The sequence below is a fragment of the Equus przewalskii genome, chromosome 7 (assembly GCF_037783145.1).
Source record: "Equus przewalskii isolate Varuska chromosome 7, EquPr2, whole genome shotgun sequence".
Lineage (NCBI taxonomy): Eukaryota > Metazoa > Chordata > Mammalia > Perissodactyla > Equidae > Equus > Equus przewalskii.
Window position 1 is genome coordinate 93,258,961 of NC_091837.1, and position 17,012 is coordinate 93,275,972.

The window sequence follows — 17,012 nt, forward strand, 5'->3', positions numbered from 1 at the left end:
AAGAATAAATAAAGACTTTTCCTGATAAAAACATTTGCAATAATTCTTTTGAAGGATGAGATCAAATATCTCTCTACAGAATGCTATGAGAAACAGAACAATTTTTAAAATAATTTTCTGGATAAGATTGATCAGTTCAGTCATCTAAAAATAGAGCAGGAAGTCAAGAGGAGGGAACCATCTGAAATTTGGAAAGATCGTGCAGAAATTAAAACACATGTGCTGCATTTAAAACAATGGAGCATGTCATCCACTGATAGAGCAGGCAGAGTATCAAATCAGCCAACTGTGAGATAGGAAGAAGAATTCTCCCAGAAACAAGAGCAAAAGATAGAGAAAACTTACAGCTGAAAGGGCAGCTAGACTTAGGAATTTAATGTGCACATAAGAAAACCTGAAGAGGCAAAAGCACTTAGAGAAAATTACCAATAAAATAGTAATAACCAAATGACTTTCTGTATGGACTGAATTGTGTCTCCCCAAAGTTCAGATGTGAAGCCCTCACCCCAGTGCCTCAGAATGTGGCCATATTTGGAGATGGGGCATTTAAAGAGGTGATTCAGTTAAAATGAGGCCATTAGGATGGGCCCCAATCCAGCCTGACTGGTCTCTTTATAAGAAGAGGAGATTTGGGCACATAAACTGATCCTGGACTTCAAAACAGCCTCCAACACTGTGAGAAATAAATTCCTGCTGTTTAAGCCACCCAGTCTATGATGTTCTGTTACGGCAGCCCATGCAGAATAACACACTTTCCTTAGTTAAAAAATAATCTTCAATCTGCAAATGAAAAGAGCTCAGTGATCTAAGCTAAAAGACGTAATAATGCATAGCCCAACACCTAGATATACCCTAATAAAATTTCAGAAATATAATGCAAATCCTTCAGGCAGAAAAAAAATATTACCTACAAACTGAGCTTACAGATTTGCCACTTAGTACCAGGCACTATAATTAAAGAAAGAACTACCTATAGGATTTTGAGAAAATAGTGTTGTGACTCAAATATACCCATCCAAGTTGACTGTCCTTCATATGGGAGGAAGGAAGGAAGGAAGGGAGGAAGTAAAGGATAGAAGGAGGGAAGGAGGGAAGGAGGGAGGGAGGGAAGGAAGGAAGGATGAAAAGAGACCGAGAGAAAATCATAAAGGTGTCATGAAGCAGCAAATACTGATAAACTACCCTTCCCATATTTCAAAAGCAGATAAAACTAAATAAATGAAAGCCTCAAGAATGGTGAAGTCATAGTATAATGAAATTAATTGTAAGTAGAGAAACCACTAAAACTGAGATCAATCCAAACAATTGTCATATAACATGTAATGTAATTGAAAGAAAGATAATTTAAGGAAAAAGATACAATAATTCAAAATGAGTAACTGAAAAATAATATGACTCTAAAGCCAGAAATTACGTCAACACGTGCCTATAATTAAGAAGAACAAGAATTAGAGGCATTATAGAACTATAAATGAGGATGTCAATAAATTAATTCCTTTTTTCAATTTGAAAAGGGGAACAAATTAAGTTCAAATATTTTTAAATGTAAAGACTAAGACTTCTAGAATAAAAACAGAATATAATTTTTCCGTTTATTAAAGGGAAAATGATCAAACACATCATGCCTGCTATAGAAAAATATGTAAAAGAAGAGAATAAAAAAGAAAAAAATAAGAAAACAGAAGTTGTAACAAACTATGTTATGACAATAAAAGTGAATACGTTAAATGCTACACCTAAAGGTAAAGACTCTCACATAACATAAAAATAAAAATAGAAATCAGTAATTCAAATATATGGAGATTCTAAGAGGCAAAATGTCATGATTATTCGTCATAACATCCCAAGTGATACTGAAAAAACAGGAAACACCCAATTAATGCTATATGCATCAATCATTTATATCCATTCAAGGAATATTACATCTAATCATAAAAATCATATTCTCAGAACATTTAGGTGTATTAGAAAATTTACATGATATGTTATTAATTTTTGAAAGCTTTCTATGATCTTCAACTTGATAAAGAATAACTACAAAAAATCTACAGCTAATATCATACTTAGTGGTGAGAAACTTAAAGCTTTCCCACTAAGATCAGGAACAAGGCAAAGGTGTTCCCTCTTACCACTCCTTTTCAACATTGTACTGGAACAGCTAGCTAATGCAATAAGACAAGAAAAGGACATAAAAAGTATACAGATTGCGGGGCTGGCCCCGTGGCCGAGTGGTTAAGTTCACGCGCTCCGCTGCAGGCGGCCCAGTGTTTCGTTGGTTCGAATCCTGGGCGCGGACATGGCACTGCTCATCAGACCACGCTGAGGCAGCGTCCCACATGCCACAACTAGAAGGACCCACAACAAAGAATATACAACTATGTACCGGGGGGCTTTGGGGAGAAAAAGGCAAAAAATAAAAAAAATCTTTAAAAAAAAAAAAGTATACAGATTGGGAAGGAAGAAATAAAACTCTCTTTGTTCATGGATGGCATAATTGTCTATGTAGAAAACCGAGAAGAATCAACAGAAAACTCCTGGAATTTATAAGGGATTATGGCAAGGTTGCTGGATACGAGGTTAATATACAAAAGTCAATTTATTTTCCATACACTAACAATGAGCAAGTGGAATTTGAAATTAAAAACATAATACCATTTAAATTGGCACTCCAAAAAATGAAACAGGTAAATATCTAATAAAATGTGTACAAGATCTATATCAGGAAAACTACAAAACTCTGATGATTGAAATCAAAGAAGAATTAAATAAATGGAGATATAGGCCATCTCATGGATAGAAAGACTTGATTTTCTCCAAATGTCAGTTCTTCCCAACTTAATCTACAGATTCAATGCAATCCCAATCAAAATCTCAGCAAGTTCTTCTCTGGATATCAGCAAATTGATTCTAAAGTTTATATGGAGAAGCAAAAGACCCAGAATAGTCAACACAACATTGAAGGAGAAGAACAAAGCCAGAGGACTAACACTACCCGACTTCAGGACTTAATATAAAACAGTAGTAATTACAACAATGTGGTATCAGCAAAAGACTAGATGAATTAATCAATGCAACAGTGTAGAGAGCCCAGAAATAGACCCACACAAATAAAGTCAACTGACCTTTGACAAAGGAGCAAAGGCAATGCAACGGAGAAAAGACCGTCTTTTCAACAAATGGTGCTGGAACAATTGGACAGCCATATGCAAAAAAAAAAAAAAAAAAAAAGAATCTAGACACAGATCTTACACTATTCCCAAAAATTAACTCAAAATGAAGCAGAGATCTAATTTTAACACGAAAATTGTAAAACTCCTAAAAGATAATAGGAGAAAACCTAGATGACCTTTGGTATGGCAATGAATTTCTTTTTCTATTTTACTGAGGTCATGATAATTTTTAACATTGTGAAATTTCGGTTGTACATTATTCTTTGTCAGTCACCATATAAATGTGCCCCTTGACCTCTTATGCCTACCCCTTAACCCCTTCCCTGCTTGTAACCACTAATCTATTCTCTTCATTCATGTGTTTATTTATCTTCCATATATGAGTGAAATCATATGGTGTTTACCTTTCTCTGTCTGGCTTATTTTGCTTAAAATAATACCTTCAACGTCCATCCACGTTGTTGCCAATGGGGCAATTTTGTCTTTTTTATGGGTGAGTAGTATTCCATTGCATTCATATATCACATCTTCTTTATCTATTCATTGGTTCTTGGGCACTTGTGTTCCTTCCACGTCTTGGCTATTGTGAATAATGCTGCAGTGAACCTAAGGGTGCGTAAGTCTCTTTGAATTGTTGATTTCAAGTTCTTTGCATAAATACCCAGTAGTGGGATAGCTGGGTCGTATGGTATTTATATTTTCAATTTTTTGAGAAATCTCCATAATGTTTTCCATAGTGGTTGCACCAGTTTGCATTTCCACCAGCAGTGTATGAGGGCTCTCTTTTCTCCATATCCTATCCAACATTTGTTGTTTTTGTCTTAGTAATTATAGCCATTCTAACAGGTGTAAGGTGATATTTCATTGTAGTTTTGATTTACATTTCCTTAACAATTAGTCATGTTGAAAATCTTCTTATGTGCCTGTTGGCCATCTGCATATATTCTTCCAGAAAAATACCTGTTCATATCCTCTGCCCATTTTTTGATCAGGTTGCTGGTTTCATTTTTGTTGAGTTGTATGAGTTCCTTATGTATTTTGGATATTAATCTCTTGTTGGATGTATGATTTGTAAATATTTTCTCCCAGTTAGTGCATTCCCCTTTCATTTTGTTCCTGGTTTCCTTTGCCTTGCAGAAGTTCTTTAGTCTGATGTAGTCCCATTTGTTTATTTTTTCTTTTGTTTCCTTTGCATGAGTAGGCATGGTATTCAAAAAGATCCTTCTAAGGCTGATGTCAAATAGTGTACTGCTTATATTTTTCTTCTAGGAGCTTTAGGGTGTCACATATTACCATCAAGTCTTTAATCCATTTTGAGTTCATTTGTGTATATGGTGAAAGATAATGGTCTACTTTCAATTCTTTTGCATGCAGCTGTCCAGTTTTCCCATCATGCTTTATTGAAGAAACTTTCCTTTCTCCATTGTATGTTTTGGCTCCCTCATTGAAGATTAGCTATCCATAGATGTGTGGTTTTATTTCTGGGCTTTCAATTCTGTTCTATTTCTGTTAGTTTGTTATTAGAATATAGAAATGCAACTGAGTTTTGTAACTTGATTTTGTACCCTGCAACTTTGCTGTAGTCGTTGCTTATTTCTAATAGTTTTCTGGTGGATTCTTTAGGGTTATCAATATATAAAATCATGACCTCTGCAAATAGCAAGAGTTTAACTTCTTCCTTGCCAATTTGGATACCTTTTCTTTTTCTTGCCTAATTTCTCTGGCAAAAACCTTCAGTACTGTCTTGAATAAGAGTGTCAAGAGTAGGCACCTTTGTCTTGTTCCTGTTCTCAGAGGAATGGCTTTCAGTTTTTCCCCATTGAGTATGATGTTGGCTGTGGGTTTGTCATATATGGCCTTTATGATGTTGAGGTACTTTCCTTATATACCATTTTATTGAGAGTTTTTATCATAAATGGATGTTGGATCTTGTCAAATGCTTTCTCTGCATCTATTGAGATGATTATGTGGTTTTTATTCCTCATTTTGTTAATGTGGTGTATCACATTGATTGGTTTATGGATGGTGAACCATCCCCGTGTTTGTGGTATAAATTCCTCTTGATCATGGTGTATGATCCTTTTAATGTATTGCTGTATTTGGTTCGCCAATATTTTGTTAAGGATTTTGCATCGATCTTCATCAGCGATATTGGTCTTTAATTTTCCTTCTTTGTGTCATCCTTGTCTGGCTTTGGGATCAGGGTGATGTTGGCCTTGTAGAACATGTTAGGAAGTATTCCATCTTCTTCAATATTTCAGAATAGTTTGAGAAGGATAGGTGTTAAATCTCCCTTGAATGTTTGGTAGAATTCTCCAGAGAAACCATCTGGTCCTGGACTTTTATTTTGGGGGAGATTTTTTATTACCTGTGATTGGTCTATTCAGATTCTCTATTTCTTCTTGACTCAGTTTTGGGATGTTATTATAAGTCTAAGAACTTATCCATTTCTTCTAGATACTCCAATTTGTTGGCATATAGTTTTTCATAGTATTCTCTTAGAATCCTTTGTATTTCTGTGGTATCCATTGTAATTTCTCCTCTTTCTAATTTTATTTATTTGAGTATTCTCTATTTTTTTTCTTAGTGAGTCTGGCTAAGGGGTTGTCAATTTTGTTTATCTTCTCAAAGAATCAGCTCTTGGTTTCATCGATACTTTCTACTGTTTTTTGGGTTTCAATTTCATTTTTTCTTCTCCAATTTTTTTATTTCCCTCCTTTTACTCACTTTGGGCTTGGTTTCTTCTTCTTTTTTTAGTTCTGTTAGGTGTAGTCTAAGATTACTTACTTGAGATTTTTCTTGTTTGTTAAGTTGGACCTGTATTGCTATGAATTTCCCTCTTAGGACCACTTTTGCTGCATCCCATATGAGTTGGTATGGTGCATTTTCATTTTCATTTCTCTCCAGATTTTTTATTTCTCCTTTGATTTCTTCATTGATCCATTGATTGTTCAGTAGCATGTTGTTTAGTATCGACATATTCTTCACTTTCCCAGCTTTTTTCTTTTAGTTGATTTCCAGTTTCATAGCATTGTGGTTGGAAAAGAGGCTTGATATGATTTCAGTCTTCTTACATTTATTGAAGCTTGCTTTGTTTCCTGGAGTATGGTCTATTTTTGACAGTGTTCCATGTGCACTTGAGAAGAATGTATATTCTGCCATTTTCAGATGGAGATTTTTATAGATATCTATTAAGTCCAGCTGGTCTAGTTTTTCATTTAATTCCACTATTTCCTTGTTGACTTTCTGTCTGAATGATCTATCCATTGATGTGAGTGAGGTGTTGAGATCCCCTACTGTTACTGTGTTGCTGTTAATTTCTCCTTTTAGGTCTGTTAATGGTTGCTGTATGTACTTTGGTGCTCATGTGTTAGCTGCATATATATTTGTAAGTATTATGTCCTCTTGGTAGAGTGTCTCTTCTGTTATTATATACTGCCCCTCTTTGTCTCTCATTACCTTTTTTATCTTGAAGTCTACTTTGTCTGATATAACTACGAAAACATCTGCTTTCTTCTGTTTGCCATTAGCTTGGAGTATTGTCTTCTATCCCTTCACTCTGAGCCTGTGTTTATCTTTAGAGCTGAGATGTGTTTCCTGGAGGTGGAATATTGTTGGGACTTGTTTTTTAATCCATCCAGCCATTCTCTTTTGATTGGAGAATTCAATCCACTTACATTTAGAGAGATTGTTGATATATGAGGGCTTAATATTGCCATTTTATCACTTGTTTTGTGGTTGTTCTGTATTTCCCTTGTTTCCCATCCCATGTATTTCCAACTGCCAATTCAATTTAGTGGTGCTCTATGGTGGTCTTCTCCATTTTCTCTTTATCATTTGTTCTGATTTTTTGTTTAGTGGTTACTGTGAGATTTGTGTAAAAGATCTCGTAGATGAGGTAGTCCATATTCTGTTAGCCTCTTATTTCCTTAATCTAAGCAGGTTCCATCCCTTTCCTCTTCCCCTTCTAAGTTATTGTTGTCACAACTTATTCTGTTTTGCCTTGTGAGTTTGTGATTAATGAAGTGATTATAGGAAGTTTTCTTCCCTTTTTCTTTAATGTCATAATTGTTTGCTAACCTGTTCAGATAGATAGCTTCAATTTTCTGATTTTGTCTGTCTACTTATCTCCTTGCTCAAGGATTTTTAAACCCTTTCCATTTTTTTTTTTTTTTTAGGTAAGAGAATCTTCTTAATCATTTCTTGTAGGGGAGAGTTGTGGTGATGAACTCCCTCAGCTTTTGTTTATCAGGGAAAGTTTTTATTTCTCCATCATATCTGAAGGATAGTTTCTCTGGATAGAGTATTCTTGGCTGAAAGATTTTCTCTTTCAGAATTTTAAATATATCATTCCACTTTCTCCTAGCCTGTGAGGGTTCTGCTGGGAAATCTACTGAAAGTCTGATACGGGTTCTTTTGTAGTTTATTTTCTTCTGCCTTGCTGCCCTTAATATTTTTTTCTTTGTCATTGACTTTTGCCAGTTTTACTTATATATGACTTGGAGGTCTTTTTAAGTTGATGTAATTAGTAGTTCTATTAGCTTCATTTACTTGGAATTCCAGCTTCTTATCCAGGTTTGGGAAGTTGTCAGCTATTATTTCTTTGAACAAGCTCTCTGCTCCTTTTTCCTTCTCTTCTCTCATCTCAAACATTTCTGAATTTTTTTATGGTGTCATAAAACTGTCTTTATGAGTTTTCTTGTAACTTCTTGAGTTTCTTTATGATAACTATTTTGAATTCTCTGTCATCTAGGTTGTAAATTCCTGTGACTTCAGGATTGATTTCTTGGTACTTGTCATTTTCCTTCTGGTCTAGAGTGTTAATAAACCTCTTCATACTATTTGATGGGGTGGACTTATGCTGTCACATAGTGTTAGTATCTGGTTGCAGATTCCACCTGCTGCCACTGAGTGGGGCAGGAGCTGTGTATTTTGAGCCCACTGCAATCCCTGGCAGCTGTGCCTGTCCATTGGAAGTTGTGCCTACAGGGCCTGTCTTCGTTTGCCCACTGGCCACTGCTTTATACATGTAGGCACATAGGTGCTCTGGCAGGGGTGCCTTGTTTTGGCCAGCCAACCAAGCTTGTGCACCAGGCGAGGGCAGCACTTTCCTTCACACACATGGTCCCTAGTGATCCCACTTTGCACTCACTGTCTGCCCTCCTAGGATGCTCAGCATTGTGAATATTCCACCATGATTGCTTAGCCTCCTCAGTGTGTAACATTTCCATGGGCAGGGAGGCAACTCTGAGAATGAAGGTGGAGGGCTGCCCTCTCCCCCTCTTCTCTCAGAGTTGTGTGCCAGCTTCCATGTGAGGTCCTCCACCCTAGATCACTGCTGCTTGGGAAAGGAGATCCCCTTACCTTTTCCCACTGCCTCCAGGGGGGTCCAGAGCCTCCACCTTCAGACATATGGCTGCGTGAGTCTCTCAGATGTCTATTGTGTTGTCTGTTGGTTCATGAATGTCATTTTCATTGTATCTCGGGGAGGAGGGACTAAGGTGAGAGCTCATTCTGCCATGAAGCTGACATGACACTTCAATGAATTTTTAGATACAACACCAAAGTCACAATCCATGGAAAATATAATTGATAAGCTAGACTTCACTAAAGTGAACATTTCTGTTCTGTGAAAGACAATGTGGAGAGAATGAGAAGTAAGACCACAAACTGGAGAAAATACTTGCAAAAGACACAAGTGATAAAGGACTGTTATCCAAAATATACTATGAACTCTTAAAACTCAACATAAGAAAACAAACAACTTGATTAAAAAATGGACAAAACACCTGAGCAGACACCTCACCAAAAAAGATATACAGATGGCAAATAAGCATATAAAAATATGCTCCATCTCCTATGTCATCAGGGAAATGCAAATTAAAGCAACAATAAGATACCACTACACACCTATTAGAATGGCAAAAATTCAAAATGCTGGCAACACCAGATGCTGGTGAGGATGCAGAGCAATAGGAACTCTCATTCATTGCTGGTGGGAATGCAAAGTGGTACAGCCATTTTGGAAGGCAGTTTGGCAGTTTCTTATAAAACTGAGCATTCTCTTACTATTTGATCCAGCAATCACACTCCTTGATATTTACCCAAAGGAGTTGAAAACTATGTCCACACAAAACCCTGCACACAATGTTTATAGCAGGTTTATTAATAATGGCCAAAACTTGGAAGTCACCAAGATATCCTTTAGTAGATGAACAGATAAATAAACTGTGGTCCATACAGACAATGGAATATTATTCAGTGGTAGAAAGAAATGAGCTGTCTAGTCATGAAAAGATATGAGGGAACCTTAAATACATATTACTATGTGAAAGAAGTCAATATTAAAAGGCTATGTACTGTATGATTCCAACTATATGACATTCTGGAAAAGGCAAAACCATAGTCACAGTAAAAAGATTAGTGGCTACCAGGGCTTGAGAGGAGGGAGGGATGAAGAGGTGGAGCACAGAGGATATTTAGGGCAGTGAAAATACTCTTTATGATGCTATAATGGTGGATACATGTCATTCTTGCATTTGTCCAAACACATAGGATGTACAATAGCAGGAATGGCAATATAAACTATGGACTCTGGGTGATAGTGACGTGTCAATGTAGGCTCATCAGTACTAACAAGTGTACCACTTTGGTAAGGGTGTTGATAATGCAGGAGGCTGTGCATATGTGGGGTCAGGGGGTTATATGGGAGATCTCTGTACCTTTCCCTCAATTTTCCTAAAAGTTCTCTAAACAGAACAGGTCTTAATTTTTAAAAAGCTAGTTATGAAACAGACAAAGAAGTATCAAACACATGGAGATACCCTTGCTCCTGACATCATCAATATGTCAGTCTTCCCTAAATTAATGTCTACATTGAATGTGATTCCAATGAAAATATTAGTGAAATTTTTAATGGCACTTGACAAGTTGATACTAAAGTTATATATAAAAACACACACTTAAGAATAAGTACACTGCTGATGGAAATGTACAATGGTCCTGCCACTCTGGAAAGAGTTTAGCAGCTCCTTCTAAAACTAAAACTAAAAATGGACTTGCCATATGGCCCTGCAATTGCATTCTTGAGCGTATAACCCAGAGAAATGTAGCTACTCACGTGATGGAGCTGCATAGAACCACATACACACATGTGCACATACGTCTGGTAAATCTGTCTATGCCCTATGGATTGTACCAATGTTAAGATCTTCATTATGATATCACACTGTATGTAGTTATGCAAGATGTTCCCATTAGGGGAGGCTGGATGAAGGTTACATGAGATCTTCCTGTAGATGTTTTTTGGAACTTCCTGTGAATCTATGATTATTTCAAAATAAAAGTTTTTTAAGTAAGAATTTTATAGTCATCTCTTGCATTTGTCTAGTTGTATTCTTAAAGACCAGTGGGTAAGTTCCCCATGGTACACAAGCTTTGAAAGAAAATTCAGCAGTGCCGAGGAGAAGCAAAAAGGGAAGAGTCCGTCTTTATTCAAGGAAATTCCAGAAAATCCAGTGGGTGAAGGAGTAGCTGTTGACAAAGAGTAAAGAGGAACACCTTGCAGAGAAAGCATCTGGTGATGTATCTGAAGGAGCCGTAGCAGAATGAAGGAGGTGAAGTTGCCAACTTCCCTCTGACCCCTGGAGCACAGCCCCTTGCAGGTCGGTTTGACCACACCCTGGAGTGTCCGCATACACTCGCTCTCTTCTCTCCAACCCTGCTCTGGTCACACCCTCTCCCCTGCACCCGTGGGAGCACCACCCCTGAATAGACACAGGAGGCTTGTGGGTCTCAGGCAAGGGTGGTACTTGTTTCCAGGTTCAGCCAAAACTTAGTACAATGCCTGGCTTGTGTCTTATCCCGCCATTTCACAATCAGATTTCTGAAGGGATACTCCGGGGCCCCTTCCTTCAGTCGAGGGCATGATTTTTTTTTTTTAAGATTTTATTTTTTCCTTTTTCTCCCCAAAGACCCCTGGTACATAGTTGTATATTCTTCATTGTGGGTCCTTCTAGTTGTGGCATGTGGGATGCTGCCTCAGCGTGGTTTGATGAGCAGTGCCATGTCCGCGCCAAGGATTCGAACCAACGAAACACCGGGCCGCCTGCAGCGGAGAGCACAAACTTAACCACTCGGCCACGGGGCCAGCCTCTCGAAGGCATGATTTTGTCTTATTTGTTTCCAAATGATGTACAGAGTCACTGTTCCAGGGGAGCCAGGAGGAGGGGAAGGGAGAGTCTTTGCTAAACCTATAGAAAGGCCCACAGAGAAGTCAGAAGATTTCCCTAAGTTCCCACATTTACAAAATCATTATTAATTCACAACTTGTAAAAGCATGAGCGTGCAGACGGTTGTTCTGCTTTGTCATTACTTTCCATGTTACTGCTGTAGGATGAATCCTAGATTGGGCAGACTTGACAGGGCAGCAGCCAGCTCTCCTGAGCACGGTCCTTCACAGTGGCCTGGGGACGTCCTCCTTTGCAAACATTAATTTTCATTGCAGATGCCATACAAACATTTCTTTCATTCACACACATAGTGGGTTTGAGTCTCTGACCCCAGTCTACTCTCCCCTCCACCACTGACAGTCTGTGTCTTTGAAAAACTTTTAATCTCACTCGTTTTCAGGGTTTCTTTCATAGAATTTCTCTAAAATCTGAGATGTTTAGCCACTAAAAGAAGATTCTCCTTCTTGTCTCTACAGTATCTTTCCCCAGTCAAAGATGAATTAGTCATAACGAGAGATTTCTGCAATCTGGTAAATAAATATTCCTCACTAGAATCCACGTCTGTCAATAGAATTGAAGCAGAATAGGTTGCCCGGAGCATAGACATGTTTTTCAAGTCCCAGGAAGGCCCTCCAGGAGACAGGTGGAAGCACAGGGACGCGGACACTCCCCTTGTCTGCTGCCCACAATTACCCGTGGATGGAGAGACTGTCGTGCTTTCTGCGATGCTGCGATGGGCTTAACTAGAAAGCATCTTGAGAGACACAGACACAAACTCAGGGAAAACCTTTCCAAGAAGCCCTGCCTGCTTATTCCACCCTCATTAACCTCTCTCCCCCGAACCCTGACAGACGGCTGTCTGTGGTAGGCCATGCTTGCTTCATGGGGCTGCAAAGCACCACAAACTGTGGCTTAACATGACAGACCTTCCTTCTCTCACGGTCTGGGGGTGGGAAGTCCCAGGTCAGTGTGGGCAGAGCCGCGCTCCCTCTGAGAGTCTGGAGGGCCCTCCCTAGCCTCTCTCCGGTACCTGGTGGCACAGGGGTGCTTCGGCGTGGCTGCATCGCTCCAGTTCCTTCTCTGTCTTCACATGGGCCTCTTCTCTGTGTGCATCTATGTGTCTTCTCATGGCAAGCGTGTCAGTCACTGGACTGTGGCCCCCATAATGACCTCCTCTCAACAAAATCACATCTGCAAAGACCCTATTTCCTCGGAAGATCACATTCACAGGGACCAGGGGTTAGGACTTGGACATATCTTTTTGGGGAACACGATTCAACCTGCTATGTAGACAATCCAGTACGTAATTCCGCTCACACCTTATTGCTCACGTTACTTCCCAGGTGTCTGTCTGACTTGCCCACCTCCACCATAAGCTTCTCGAAGGGAGCACCTGTGTGTCCTCCGTCTCTTCCAGGTGCCTGTCCCAGGACTCAGCCTTGACCCAAAGCCTCTGAGGTGGAGATGAATTGGTGTGAAGGACACTACCCAATGGCAATTATAATGAAGGTAGCAGTCAAGCCCCTGACTTCCTCGGTATTCACCTGCGCCAGGTGCTGTGGAGGCCTTGTCTAACTCACCTGGGAGGTGCAGGGACAGGAACTCAGACAGCAGCATCACCCAAATGGTACCACCAACTGCAACAGTAATGCAGTCCATCTGGGTCCAGGTCTGTGTCCTCAGCCTTGGCTTGCCAGATTTAATAAATAAAATACTGGAAGCCCAAAGATGTTTGAATTTCAGACAGGCAACCAATCATTTTTAGTGTGATTGTGTCCTGTGTGGTGTCTGGCCTCCTACATTTTTCTCTGGCAACTGGGGCCTGGCCAGCACGTTCTCCTCTGGGGAGGTGCCTCTGCTCACATCACAAGGGGCACATGGCACTAGGACCTGCAGATACCTCGAAAGCCAGTGTGACGACCTGTATAATTTGTGAAAGTGCCACTGCCACTCTGGTGGCCTCTCACCTGGACCTCCTCACTGGGGCAGGTCTCCAGGGACTCAGACTATTTTTTGCAGTGGGATCAGCTGTCTCAGATTCCCTTGACCTTGGGTGACTATGGTCAGCTTTCAAAACAAGAGAAGGGAAGTCTGAAAAAGTGTAAAACTGAGCATCAAAACACAAACTCTAGGAGTTTCCTTTGGAAGTGCAGATACTGGCTCCTTAACTTTCAAATGGAAACGCCAGGCCGCATGGGCTTGGAACCTCTCCTGTTTTCTTATTTTGACATTGAGCTCTGAAATAATACTGTTAACTGTTAATCTTTGTGGGTTTTTTTTTTTAAATAAGAAATTGGCTTTTAACACTAGCCAGCTGGAAAATCTAGATCTGGTCCATCGACCTCAGATACTGATGCTGGTGTTCCATCAGAGCTTCTCATAGGTGGATGAAGCCGTTATCAGAGGAATAGAGATACGGTGATTTACTGAGATGGATGAGCCACAGAACTTATAAGACAAGATGGGGTGTTTTTTTTTTGTATAATTCAAGGAGTTTATTCCTGGAAACACCAGAAAGATCCTGTAACGCCGACAGCATGGCTTGCTGGCAGGGTCCCAGGAGCAGCGTGGTCTGCCCGGTACGTTCCTAGTGGTCATGAGTGGAGCCAGCACCACGTGACCCCAAGTTCACGGCGGAGAGGTGAACTCTGAATTGAGTCTGACACTACAAAAACAAGTTTGTTCATGTGGAAGGCCTTTCCAGGTCTGATAAACTGCACTGTGTGTTCATGATTATTCACTTGAGTGACTGCTAATCTAAAAAGACTTGTTTTAAGAAGATAAAATGCAAGTAAAATAAGGTTAGATGATGTGAAAGGTGACAGTCTGTTATTGGTGAGCTGATCATGGTCTAATAACAGACAGTATCTTCCTCAGTTGTCTGCAGAGGCAAGCAAAGAATGGTTTTTTGGGGGAGTTTTACAAAATTAAATAAGAGCGGGAGAGATGGGGTGGAGGGACACATCACAGCAAGGAAATTGGCAGCTCAGTCCAACTTAGTGGAAATTTTTGAAGCTTTGACAACAAATTACTCCTTTTCAACATCCTTCTTCCTTTTCCTCTCTTTAGCAGTAAGGTTTCTTATTTCTGCAATGCTGGACCAAAGAGAGAAAAAATAATAATTGAACTTTCAGGGTGTGTGTTGGAAAATGGGCATCGTGTTTTCAATAATTGCCGTCTCCCCTTGCCTTTAGGACATTGCATAACAAGATGACTGATATCTTATCCCGTTTTGCTCCTTGGGATTCCTGACTTCCTTCAAAGCTGAGCCCTGTGAACCCTGAGGAGAGCTGATGTGTGGGAAAGGGGAGTGGGAAGTTGGACGTAGATAAGGCCAGGCCCTACACAGCCTCACGTGGTCACTGGGATGCCGGCAGGCGTTTGGACAGGGCTTCTGTGTGTGGCTGTCCCACATCAGAAATGTCTCTGCTGGACGTTCTTGGCACATGTTGATTAGCATGCCTCGCGTTCTCTGAGTAGGAACACAGCACTATAAGTTCTCATCACACCATGTCATAATATTGATTGTGCCACCAGGCCATGCTGAGTTAGAACTAAGTGACATAAATTTTGTGAAACACATGCATTTCTACAGATGTGTCCCTAATGTCATTTATCATTGGTTCTTGCTGGAAAAAATCTAGACAGTTCTGTTTTGGTGACTTGTTTCCCTCTGGTTCAGCCAACTTAGGCTGTAGTTGGAGGCCGGCTGACACACAGACACTCATGGACCAGCTCCTCATGCAGGTCCCAGCTGAGCTCAGGCTCAGGCCCTCAGGTTTTGAGCCCTAGGCTGTGAAGGACGCTGTGTGAATATTAGTCAGGAACAGGTGAATATGACAAAGACCACCCTTATACATCTGAGGAAGAAGGAAACTATCATGAATGAAATTACCTTTGTTGTTATGTTTACAAATGAACAGGGTAAAAACTGAAAACATAGAAAAGTTATTTAACAATTCTTTGTATATCACCATAGATATATATTGTCAACATAATGAGCATTTTGTTGTATATTCTTACAGATTTTTTTTATTTGCATGTAACGTGCAGGAGAGAGACAGATGATGGACAGATTGATAGATGACAGATAAAAGATGGATAGCTTGATGGAGGATGGCTAGATTGATAGAGAGATGATAGAGAAACATATAGATGATGGAGAGATTAATAGATGATGGATAGATAGAGACATACACAACCTACACACATCTAGGGTCGATGCTCTATACCTGGGATCCCACCACTGACTTTCTCATTCAACCATCTCTTGCACTTGTTCCCTTGTCAATAAGCACACTTCGGCTTCACTCTTAGTGGCTGCGCATATTCATGTCATAATACAACATAATTTCTTAACATAAATTCCCTATTTTTGGCTTTTCAGGGTTTTTTCTGGTTCTCATCTATTTTAAACATCACTGCACATTTAAAATAAGGCCTTCTAATTTTGTATTTATGTATCTGCTTATTTTCTAAGGATACATTTCTGGAAGTGTGATATCTCTGTGGCTTTTAGCTCACCTTAAGGCTCCACAGACGTGTCACCAACTGTCCCACAGAGGGTCCAGGCCGCTCACACTGCAGCTGCAGGGTGTGGGACTGTCAGAGGAAAAGCAGGCCTCGTTTCCCTAAGACATGCACAAGCAAAGGATTGTCTGTAGAGCCGTTAATTCTGACTGGTCCCAAAGACTGACGTTTATTTTTGTCTCAGAAGAGGTTTGGAGAAAACGAGGGCCGAGAATCTTCACTTAGAGGCAACAGATTGAAAGAACCAGATCCCGTGCACTGAAATCGTCTGTAGATGTTCTTTCTCTGAGGAGAACACCCTTAGTACAGTATCGGATAAGCAGTGACCACTGGTAAATCGCATGACCAACAGCTCCAGGCCTCGGGCTATGGGGCCAATTGGGTAGGGAATATCCTAGAAGGACAGTAGGAGACGCATGGATATTTTGAGTAAGTTGGGGTAAATTAGCAGTTGAAGTACTGATAGACCTTCATTTTATCATGCTTATTTCACCAAAGCCTGTTCTTGGTTCAAGTCCCGAGTCGCTAGAATTTGAGGATTATAATCCCAGGTGAAAGCTTGACTATTGTTTACCAGAAAAGACACAAAGGGTTTCTGTGAACGAGGCTCCTCAGAGCTTAGTCTAACTCTCAGTTTCCTGTCGATGACTTCATCATCCTCTCTGAGCGAAGCCGTCAGCTGTGCTGTCAGCAGCCCAGCTCCCTGAGTTGAGTCCCAGCAGAGCGCGCACCTTAGGTACTGAGGGTCCTGCGTCCGTCTCTGATGGTCACAAGCTCCACATTTTAGCCCAAATTCCCCCTGACATGATTTTCCAAAGCTATAGAAAGTCATTTTTTTTCCTTCAGAAAGACTTTTTCTTCTTCGCTTTGTGTCATTTGTTTTCTTGAGGTAGATCCTTAAAGAAATAGCAATCAGGAAGTTGCTAATTGCTTTTTTATTTTATAGTGGCGGCTTCGATTTTATTTTCTTCTGGCAGTAAAGTATTATTAAAAGTTGTTTGATTTGATTTTTTCACACATTTAAATGTTTCAACAAATGCTCATTTAGGATCTCTGTTTAGTGTGCTGTTTTCGTCTCCTA